Here is an 11,611-nt window from a genome sequence, read left to right as displayed (position 1 = left end):
TTAACCAAAAGGCATTTCCAGTAGAAATGGGCTGACATATCCTGAGCATAACCATGTATAATATCCACTGAAGTTAAAAAGAGGTGCTTTGCAACATTATACTGCAGTGTGCCAAATAAAAAAGTCAAATACGTATTTCTCGGACCATAAGGTACACGGGATTATAAGGCACATTAAGTGAAACAAAGCAGTCAGAAAAATCAAACTTTATTCAACTCATTCTTCTTGCTTCCTCCACTTCTGTACCATTGATTCATTAATGCTGTATTCTATCACATCTGCTCTGTTCCCATGTTGTTGCAGTATATTAATGACAAACCTATTGTGGATGGATTATCTCAGTTCCTGATTGAAGTTTGGTCCGTTTACAGCATCCTGCTATGCGATTGCATTGGTCTCTAACCATCAGGAACCTTCACATTAACTTTTATCGAGTGGATAAAAGTTAGCGTTCATCCTCCAGCTTCACTGTTTATGTTATGCTAACATAGCTGTGTCGCTAGCGATCACGTAGCACATCATTACATACCAGCTAACCCAACTTCAGTAACCCTACAAACGTCACTGCTGTTTAGTTTCCTGTCTTCATTTATGTTGGAAGTGATAGCAGAGCTGTACGTTTGAATTTTTTCAGAAATCTCTTAGTCAGAACATGCTATATCATGTTTAGGTAACTAGCGAAACTAGCGAGCTAACTTCCGCTAACGTCCTGCTAACTTCTAACTCCGTTAAATGTAATGAATTCTGTTTTCATGGATGCCTGGATGTTAAACTAAATAGTTACACCTGGTAAAGTAGCAATGCTGATCATTTCATTAAAGGTGAAAGAATTTAGACAGTTTTAAACTCTCAGTGATGTTCGTTTGACTTTGGGACTTTAAAGGAATGGGTTTAGGACCCAGATTACTCCCAGATTTACAAGCACCTTAGTCCGACAAATACGGCAATAACGACGGCCTGCTTGCGTGTTCGACAAAAAAAAAAGTGCTCTTTTGTGTCTCTGACGGACAAACACCAAACCAGTTAAGCTGCACCATTTTTACAAAACAATTCTGGCTCATCCTTTTCACTCAACAATCTACTTTCCCCATTCACATTCTCTGTTACCGTGCATTCTCCGTGCTTTTTCGGCACTACGCATGCGTGTTTTACCCATATTCTATCGCGATATGTCATTTTCTTATCGTTGCCTAGCTTTCTACCGGTATTATCGTGAACGGTATAATATGGCCCAGCCCTAACTGGAAGTTTCTGTTAATTTACATTAAGTCAATTCAACATGTCTGAACAACATTTTCAAACATTTCGGTTGATCCAGGATTCAAAGAGGATCCACCGTCTTAACATGTAGGAGAACTGAATGTGACTAAAGTAGAGAAACCTTTCTTTTTTAATCTCTGCACAGATGCAGCATCAAGTGCTTTTAATGACCATGTCCTTATTAAATAGAGATACAGTTTTAACAGGATGTTTTATTAAAATTCATTTTAAGAACCTCACAGTCATCTCTAACTATGGACTGAATGTTGGCTCATTACTATTACCAACTTGGTACATTTTTAATTTAAAGCACATTTTGGAAGATTCAGTTTCATAGAAGCTTTTTCCTGTATTGTGCGGGTGGTCTGATCTGTAGAAAGTAACAGATCAGACCACCCTCATTGAAACCCACAAAGACAAGAAGGGACACATTTCTGCATACTTGCCTGTGTCAGCACAAGAGGTGCTTTCATCAAAATGGTGCACTTCCTGTGGTTACAACCATGTTTCTATTAGCGGTTGTTTAGTTAGTGGTTTAGCATTTGTCCCCATATGTGAGTTCGGAGAAGTGGAAATGACAGGAAGGGTGGTTGCTAAGCTGTTGCTATGTGCACTTAATGTAACAGACTAGAATAAAATGGATTATTAAACAGAGAAACCTCAGACTGTTCTTCTTGCTCAGTTCATCTTTCTGTTATTTAATAGCTAATAGATTTATGTGGCTAAACAAGTCACTCCTGATCCAACTGAGGAGATGGCCAGAAAAAACCTACAGTCTGACATTCTTTTGGCAAAGTTACACACCAATTCAATATTAATTTAAGCAAACTCCATTTGACTTAACAATTACTACCGATGTGAATCTTAACTTTACCAAATACCTAATATTTTATCTTCCCAGTTCTAATCTTTAAGATATTTACAATATTTGACTTCACAAATATTTTCAATCTTTTGTCTCCATACTCTGACCCCTACCAGTTCAAGCAGATGGTTGCCCCTCCCTGATCCTGGTTCTGAGGGAGGTTTCTTCCTGTCAAAAGGGAGTTTTCCCTTCTCAATTTTGTCAGAGTGCTTGCTCATAGGTGGTCATTTGATTGTTGGGGTTTTAACTGTTGTATTATTGTAGGGTCTACCTTACAATATAAAGCAACTTGAGGTGACTGTTGTTGTGATTTGGTGCTGTATAACTAAACTTTAATTAGACTGAATTGAACTGTCATGTGAAACCTGTTAACTCTGAGAGCTAGTTGCACAGCTCTCAGGTGACACAAATTTGAGTTCCTGCTGAAACAACACACAGTTATTTATGTTTAACCAAAAAAGTGGACGACTTTAGTTTTGATAATTACTTTAACTGCATGATAACTATCATGAAGACAAACTGTTACATTTTGCCTGTTACATAAAACTCGCACCAATGCTCCGAGCTCTTTAGCAAATAACCTCATCTTTGGAAAGCGAAGCAGCCCGATAGGACTCAGGACTCAGAAGTCGAAGATCATGTGAGTTGGTTACGCTGCACCATCAACCACAGTGGTCACTGTGAATCAGCAGCAGCTAGAAGAGGTGGACAGGTTCACGTACCTGGGTTGCACTCTCAGCAGTGACGGGGACGCGGAGCATGACGTCAAGTGCCAAATTGGGAAAGCATGGGCAGCCTTTCAAAGACTACGACCTATATGGATGACCACTGCACTGCCTTTACCAACCAAGTTGCAGCTTCTGAAGACCATTGTTATACCAATGGCACTGTACGCAGCGGAGACTTGGAAATCGACTGTTAAGATCAACCGCAATCTCGACGTCTTCCAACAGCGTTGCCTTTGACGCCTTCTCAAGATCACATATCGGGATCACGTTACCAACGAGGAAGTATATTGCTGTGCTCCACGTCCAAGTCACCTAGCCTCCGTTCAGATTCGCTGGTCACATCCTTCGGCTACCGAACCCGAGACCTGCCCGTGTCGCAGTTCAGTGGAACCCAAGGAATGGAAAGAGACGGCGAAGAAGACTCAAAATAACATGGAGGAGTACGTTTATTGAGGACTTGCGCTCAGTCGAACTGTCATGGGATGAAGCAGCAACTGCCGCGATGGACCGAGTTCGATGGCGTTCTCTTGTCGCCCGATGCACTGGTCGGCGTGGGAGGATGTAAGTCTAAGTCTAAGTAAGTGTTACATAAAAGAGTGCATAAAAATATCATTGGGTATCACTCACATTCATCACAATTCATTTCATTCAACCACCAGTCCAGTGACTCAGTTTGTGTGTATGTGTGTGTGTTAAAGATGGAAAGAGAGAGTAACCATTCCACTGTAAAATAAAGGGAAAAGAGAAGAGAACAGAACAGATCTAGGGAGATGTTAAACACATGTAATATTTGACAGCGATGACAGGCAGAGATGTAAGCAGTCACTGTAGTAGTGAGTCTAACATTTGATTATGTGCTCAGTTAACTGATGTGTTTAAAGCTGCCACATTACAAGCCCTCAAAATGTACACACACTATCGTGTGCTACTTAAGAAGAATTCACCTCTGTTTATAGAATCACCTCCAAACAGCCAAGCTATCAACTGCAAATGCCAGAGCAGGTCATGATATCTGGCAAGTACCACAGCAAGGTAAGGTTTGAGTCTGTGCTGCAAATTGTCACCCAAGAAATCTGGCACATTTATCTGCATAATGCCCTACACGCTGAGCCGCAAAAACCACCATGCACTGAAAGCTAAAAATGACCTTCATTGTTATTTCTTTACAAATTATCGCTGAATACAGTTCTAGAATCTACATTTTTTCAGGGCTTTTTGTGGTTCAAATATATTTAAGCATATTCCAAAATGCATTTTGAGTATGTAGCAGGCAAATGTTTTCAGCCCTTTATAACTCTGCAAACCTCAGTTCAGTTAGGTACATTTTACAGTGTTACTTTCAAAAGCAACGGTTTTGAAGCTGTTGTTGTGTCTAAGGATAATTCAGAATGGATAGCCAGATTTTCGTAGAATGGATCTGTTTTAGCCTGGAACTAACCTGAGGCAAAGGCTCAGTTGCATTTGCCAGAATTTTCCAAAGAAAATTAAAAGAAAACAAGATAATAGAAAAAGCATACACAGCACAACCTCTTAACCACATAAGGACGGTCCACCAACTCATCGAGAAACTTAGCATTGTTCATGACAGACCCTGAAAATCAGTCTGCCATCTGTCAAATACCATCACCTCTATTTTAAATACTCAAAGTATCATCTACCCCAATTCAAGTGTGCTACTGAAATGCACACAAAGTATTGTGCATGCATGTAAATCTGTATTTTTTGGCTAAACACTTATTGATTTCATCTTTACATTGCTCACCTGGTTCTTCCGGCTCTTGTAGAATCCTTTCTCCGCGTTCCTCGCTCTCTCTTTTAACTGGCAATTACATAAACATGTTGTTTCCAACTAAAAAAAAATGGTATGATTTCACTTCGACAAATGAAGTAATTGTAACATAAGTTATTCTACAAGGACACTGGAGAAAATCCATATTCCATGACAGTATAACACATCACATCATGTTGACTTGTTTCTCTGTCTCTCTCCTCCTCTTTTAAACTTTGTGCTTTACCCATAATAAAAATGTAAGACTTTTATGGATGAAAAATAACATCCACAACTGTTTGGACTCTTTCAAATGCTTCACTGATTTGCGTAATTCATTTACTTCTCCCTTGTCTCCCTGTCCTTTGTGTTAATGAAGCCTCATTTACCATTTATTCATGACAAACCTGCTGTTTGACTGTTCACTGCCTTTGTGCATGTGCAGTAACATCCTAACATCAAGAAAACTGGAAATGTAAACCTGTTTTCTTTCTAATCTCTGCCATTTCCAGGAGACCATTCGTCACAGCATAACATTTAAAGATAATGAAAATAATAATCAGTGCGCAGTTCTGACTGAAACTATTACTGTAGATGAACTCACCAATAACTAAACTTCCAGAAACTGATGATAGGATACTGAACTCCAGGCTTCAACATGGAAAAATTGTAATACCACAACTAATTTGACTTATTATGTTCTACAGACACAAACACTAAAAAGACGAAGAGCGTTTAGCGCTCGGCCTCGTTGGTCCAGCTGGGAGTCCGTTACCGTGAACAGTGGAGCGGCAATTTTGTGCTGGATATAAGCTGCACACAGCTGATGTTAGCCAGGAAAACATTACAGACTGCTAACATTACCTTCAGATGGAGCTTCACACTGAGACGATTACATGCAACACAAAGTTCATGAAACTTTGAGAAAGAAGGAAGCGCGAAGAGAGGGGTCCACAAACCACGGCCCTGTTACAAACACACTGCGGTCTCTACAGCTACACTTCAGAGAAAAAGACCGACGCTGCATTCAGGTGCACCTCGGAATTCCCCTAATCTCTCCTCGAACAGCTGGAAGGCTGCCCGATGGTTTATTTCTTCTAATTGCCCCGTTTAGTTGAAATATAAACATCTGCAATCACTCTGTTCTTCTTCTTCCAGCAGCGTTTGAACAATAGAACGCCGAGTGTCTTTTCGGAGTATAAATATATATTTTTTATGACAGCCCAGTGAGTAACGTGTTAAAGTGAGGAAGAAGCAACTTAATGCAGCAATCAAAAATTTCTGAAAACTAGAGACCAAATGGAGTCACAGTTGCCACTGACCCATTATAGATTATCTGCCTAATCATATGGAGCCCGTTCTCACTCCCGAGGCGTAACATCCCGACGTTTTGTCACGTTCCGTGGCGTTCCTGTGGAATGCGAATGGTGACCTTCCACGTTGTTATGGTACGCGTCGAGTTCCAGCCCTGTGTTGCAGCCCTAAACCTAACCTTATCCCTAAGCATAACCAGTGGCGGAGCGTGGGGGTGGCTTACTGGGCTTAAGCCCGGGTTGTTTTTTCAGAAGCCTGGGGTCTTTTGGAGTGTAATTTTTTCATAGTTAGATGCCTGGCTGACAACTGTATAAAACAAAAACTACACACAATATTCGAAGCACATAGTGCACACTGTGGGAATTTACGACTGTGCATAAATCCCCCGTAATATTGGTATGATCCGAGCTCAGGCACTAAGCGACTGAGCGAGGGGGCGGGGCGAGCTGCTGCCTGCCAGTGCGCTGTTGGAGAAGAGCGGACAGTAGTGATGGTAAATTTGATTCTTTTTACTGAATCGAGTTTTAATGAGTCACTCACCAAAGTGAATCGGTTTTTTGAGTCATTTGATTCACTGAGTCAGTTGACCAGAGAGTACAAAAAATGTACATTTTCACTCAAACTTAATTTCTTTTCTCTTTTCATGTAAATCCTACTGCTAAGATGAGTGATTCTAAAAGAAAACAACAATTTTATAAAGCAAAAAAGAGCAAAAAAAATTCTAAAGGGAACATTTATCTTGTTTATTTTTATTTTATTAGTATTTTCCTTAAATGTGTCAAGTATATATTTTCTCATCTAAATGTCCACTGAGCTGTGAGCCAGGGGGCGGTAATGCGCCTTAACATTGGTTGCCAACCAAGAAGAAGAAGAAGAAGCTGTGAGCCCGGAGGGAGGGGGTGAGTGAGTGAGTGAGTGAGTGATTCGTTCGCTCTATGATTCAGCACAGGAGGGAGGGGGTTAGCGAGTCATGAGTGACTCGCTGGCTCTACGATTCAGCACAGGAGGGAGGGGGTTAGCGAGTCATGAGTGACTCGCTGGCTCTACGATTCAGCACAGGAGGGAGGGGGTTAGCGAGTCCTGAGTGACTCGCTGGCTCTACGATTCAGCACAGGAGGGAGGGGGTTAGCGAGTCCTGAGTGACTCGCTGGCTCTACGATTCAGCACAGGAAAGGAGGGGGTGAGTAGCTCAAATGTGCTGTTAGCATGTTAGCAGAGCGATGCTACTGTGAACCGAGGAGCTATTGTCTTGATGTGAGCTTCTACTGAGGGTTTTTTCTTCCAGTTCAGAGCAGAAATGTTTTTGTTAAGATACTGGATGTTGTGTTTTTCTCCACAATTTTAATTATAAGCTAGATATATTGCTGCTAACAGCAACAGGGATGAGTCAGTGAGTCAGTTGGGCTTGTGAATCATGATTCATGAGTCAGTAAAGTGATTCTCGAGTATTGAACGATTCGTTCATGATTCGCGCATCACTAAGGCAGACAGAGGAGAACTGAAGTTTGAGCAGGTACCAAAGCAAATCATTCGTACTGTACAAATAATGTAAATATGACGGTGTATCACGAAAGATTGATATCAAACTGATCACTTGACCCATATTACGTTACTTGCTCTTCAAGTGAATCGGCAAATGGCGAAATGAAAAGCCGAACAACAACAATGCTGTTTCTTTAGAGAGTCTTAGCTTACATGTGTGTTTATTTCATATTTTCAGTTGTTTCCCTCCACTGCTCCACGGTTTCAGTAATGCACTGATATACAAGAATGGACATAAGGGGCTTCTTTCAAAGAAAAAACTCTGGTAGATGTTATTTTATATATTATGCTTTGTATGTTGTTCAGTATATTTCTATGCAAAACAAGAGGAATGTCAATACACAGCAGTATATTCACAGTTTAAACCAGATATTTACATACACTTTATGGAAAACACAAGAACATTTTTTCACTGTACAACATCAATTTAGAGTAAACTTGTTTGGTTTTGGATAAATAAATATTGAAATATCTTTTGAATTAGTTAAATGTCAGAATAAAGAGAGACAGAGCTGTCTATTTTTTATCACTATCATCAAATTTAGGAGTACATGTACACTAAGTTTATTGTTAATTAATAAAAATACTCCAGACGATTCCGTTCTGAGCTTGAGAAGCTTCTGATAGGTTAGTAGAGTCCATGTGAGTAAATTGGTGGCACAGCTGTGGATGCATATAAGGCAAAACACAGAGCCTGTTTCTTTGACATGGGAAAATCAAGAGATGTCAACCAAAACACCAGGAAAAGAACTGTGGAGCTCCATAAGTGTGGCTCAGTTTGAATACAATTTGGTGCCATTTACAATTAAGAAATACAGATAGTTTCTCTCTTTACTCTTAATGTTAACAAATGTGTTTTTTATATTTATCAATCTAAAAAAAACCATTTAGTCTGATTTGATGTTACAATTAAAAAAGTGTTTTTATCTGAAGAGTATGTAAATATCTGGTTTCCACTGTATATTTGATGATGTTGGTGTTTGGCTTGATTGTCAGCACAGAGAGGGAGAGAGAGGAACAGAGAGGGAGAGAGAGGAGCAGAGAGGGAGAGAGAGGAACAGAGAGGGAGAGAGAGGAGCAGAGAGGGAGAGAGAGGAACAGAGAGAGAGAGAGGAGCAGAGAGAGAGGAGCAGAGAGAGGAGCAGAGAGAGGAGCAGAGAGGGAGAGAGAGGAGCAGAGAGGGAGAGAGAGGAGCAGAGAGGGAGAGAGAGGAGCAGAAAGAGAGAGAGGAGCAGAGAGAGGAGCAGAGAGGGAGAGAGAGGAACAGAGAGGGAGAGAGAGGAGCAGAGAGAGGAACAGAGAGGGAGAGAGAGGAGCAGAGAGGGAGAGAGAGGAGCAGAGAGAGGAACAGAGAGGGAGAGAGAGGAGCAGAGAGGGAGAGAGGGGAACAGAGAGGGAGAGAGAGGAACAGAGAGGGAGAGAGAGGAACAGAGAGGGAGAGAGGAACAGAGAGAGAGGGAGAGAGGAGCAGAGAGGGAGAGAGGGGAACAGAGAGGGAGAGAGAGGAACAGAGAGGGAGAGAGAGGAACAGAGAGGGAGAGAGAGGAGCAGAGAGGGAGAGAGGGGAACAGAGAGGGAGAGAGAGGAACAGAGAGGGAGAGAGAGGAACAGAGAGGGAGAGAGGAACAGAGAGAGAGGGAGAGAGGAGCAGAGAGGGAGAGAGAGGAACAGAGAGAGGAACAGAGAGGGAGAGAGAGGAACAGAGAGAGAGAGAGAGAGAGAGGAACAGAGAGAGAGGGAGAGAGGAGCAGAGAGGGAGAGAGAGGAACAGAGAGAGGAACAGAGAGGGAGAGAGAGGAACAGAGAGGGAGAGAGAGGAGCAGAGAGGGAGAGAGAGGAGCAGAGAGGGAGAGAGAGGAACAGAGAGAGGAACAGAGAGGGAGAGAGAGGAACAGAGAGGGAGAGAGAGGAGCAGAGAGAGAGGAGCAGAGAGGGAGAGAGAGGAGCAGAGAGGGAGAGAGAGGAACAGAGAGGGAGGGAGAGAGGAAAATGAGGACATAACAGAGATGGAACAAGAGCAGGGGCCTGTTCTTCGTACCTCGCTTACTACATCCAAGATCAAATCATCGCGCTAACCGTGAGTTCGCTAATCCGGTTCTCCGAACACACCTGTTGTTGACGATGAGTATAGCTGGATGAAGTCATGCGAGATCACTGGGTGGCTTAAAAGGGGCTACGCATCGATAGTAGAAACATTGATCGGCAACCCTGTGATTGGTCGGCGAAGATGTCGAAGGCGCGCGCTCAGTATTTTACGGCAGCAGAGCAAGAACTCTTGATTGAGGGATTTCAGGAGTTTCAGAGTTTAATTAAAACGCAAGGGAACACCGCAAAGGCTGCAAAAGCAAGGAGAGAGGGCTGGCAGAAAGTTGCTGACAAATTAAACTCGTAAATAATTTATATCATATTCCATTATATCCTCTTTCACATTAGAGCCACAACAGGACCCACTAGAACATGGGAACAAGTAAAAGTGAAATATAAGAATATTCTACAGAATGGTAATAGTTATCACTTATATTGCTTTTAGTCCCTGAAAAAATCTGTTTGTTTGTTTGTAACAGCAACCAAGAAAAGGGCAGAGCAAATAAAGACAGGTGGTGGTCCTGCACCCCCTCGTGTGTGTATGTGTGTGTGTGTATATATATATCTATATATATATATATCTATATATATATATATATATATATATATATATATATATATATATATATATATATATATATATATATATATATACGTATATATATGTATATATATATATATATATACAGTGGGGCAAAAAAGTATTTAGTCAGCCACCGATTGTGCAAGTGCCCCCACCTAAAATGATGACAGAGGCCAGTAATTTGCACCAGAGGTACACTTCAACTGTGAGAGACAGAATGTGAAAAAAAAATCCATGAATTCACATGGTAGGATTTGTAAAGAATTTATTCGTAAATCAGGGTGGCAAATAAGTATTTGGTCAATAACAAAAATACAACTCAATACTTTGTAACATAACCTTTGTTGGCAATAACAGAGGTCAAACGTTTACTATAGGTCTTTACCAGGTTTGCACACACAGTAGCTGGTATTTTGGCCCATTCCTCCATGCAGATCTTCTCCAGAGCAGTGATGTTTTGGGGCTGTCGCCGAGCAACACGGACTTTCAACTCCCGCCACAGATTTTCTATGGGGTTGAGGTCTGGAGACTGGCTAGGCCACTCCAGGACTTTCAAATGCTTCTTACGGAGCCACTCCTTTGTTGCCCGGGCGGTGTGTTTTGGATCATTGTCATGTTGGAAGACCCAGCCGAGTTTCATCTTCAAAGTTCTCACTGATGGAAGGAGGTTTTGGCTCAAAATCTCACGATACATGGCCCCATTCATTCTGTCCTTAACACGGATCAGTCGTCCTGTCCCCTTGGCAGAAAAACAACCCCATAGCATGATGTTTCCACCCCCATGCTTCATAGTAGGTATGGTGTTCTTGGGATGCCACTCAGTATTCTTCGTCCTCCAAACACGACGAGTTGAGTTTATACCAAAAAGTTCTACTTTGGTTTCATCTGACCACATGACATTCTCCCAATCCTCTGCTGTATCATCCATGTGCTCTCTGGCAAACTTCAGACGGGCCTGGACATGCACTCGCTTCAGCAGCGGAACACGTCTGGCACTGCGGGATTTGATTCCCTGCCGTTTTAGTGTGTTACTGATGGTGACCTTTGTTACTTTGGTCCCAGCTCTCTGCAGGTCATTCACCAGGTCCCCCCGTGTGGTTCTGGGATCTTTGCTCACCGTTCTCATGATCATTTTGACCCCACGGGATGAGATCTTGCGTGGAGCCCCAGATCGTGGGAGATTATCAGTGGTCTTGTATGTCTTCCATTTTCTGATGATTGCTCCCACAGTTGATTTTTTCACACCAAGCTGCTTGCCTATTGTAGATTCACTCTTCCCAGCCTGGTGCAGGTCTACAATACTTTTCCTGGTGTCCTTCGAGAGCTCTTTGGTCTTGGCCATGGCGGAGTTTGGAGTCTGACTGTTTGAGGCTGTGGACAGGTGTCTTTTATACAGATGATGAGTTCAAACAGGTGCCATTCATACAGGTAACGAGTGGGGGACAGAAAAGCGTCTTACAGAAGAC

The sequence above is a fragment of the Pelmatolapia mariae genome, linkage group LG3_W (assembly GCF_036321145.2).
Source record: "Pelmatolapia mariae isolate MD_Pm_ZW linkage group LG3_W, Pm_UMD_F_2, whole genome shotgun sequence".
In the NCBI taxonomy this organism is placed as follows: Eukaryota; Metazoa; Chordata; class Actinopteri; order Cichliformes; family Cichlidae; genus Pelmatolapia; species Pelmatolapia mariae.
This window is presented reverse-complemented; position numbering follows the sequence as displayed.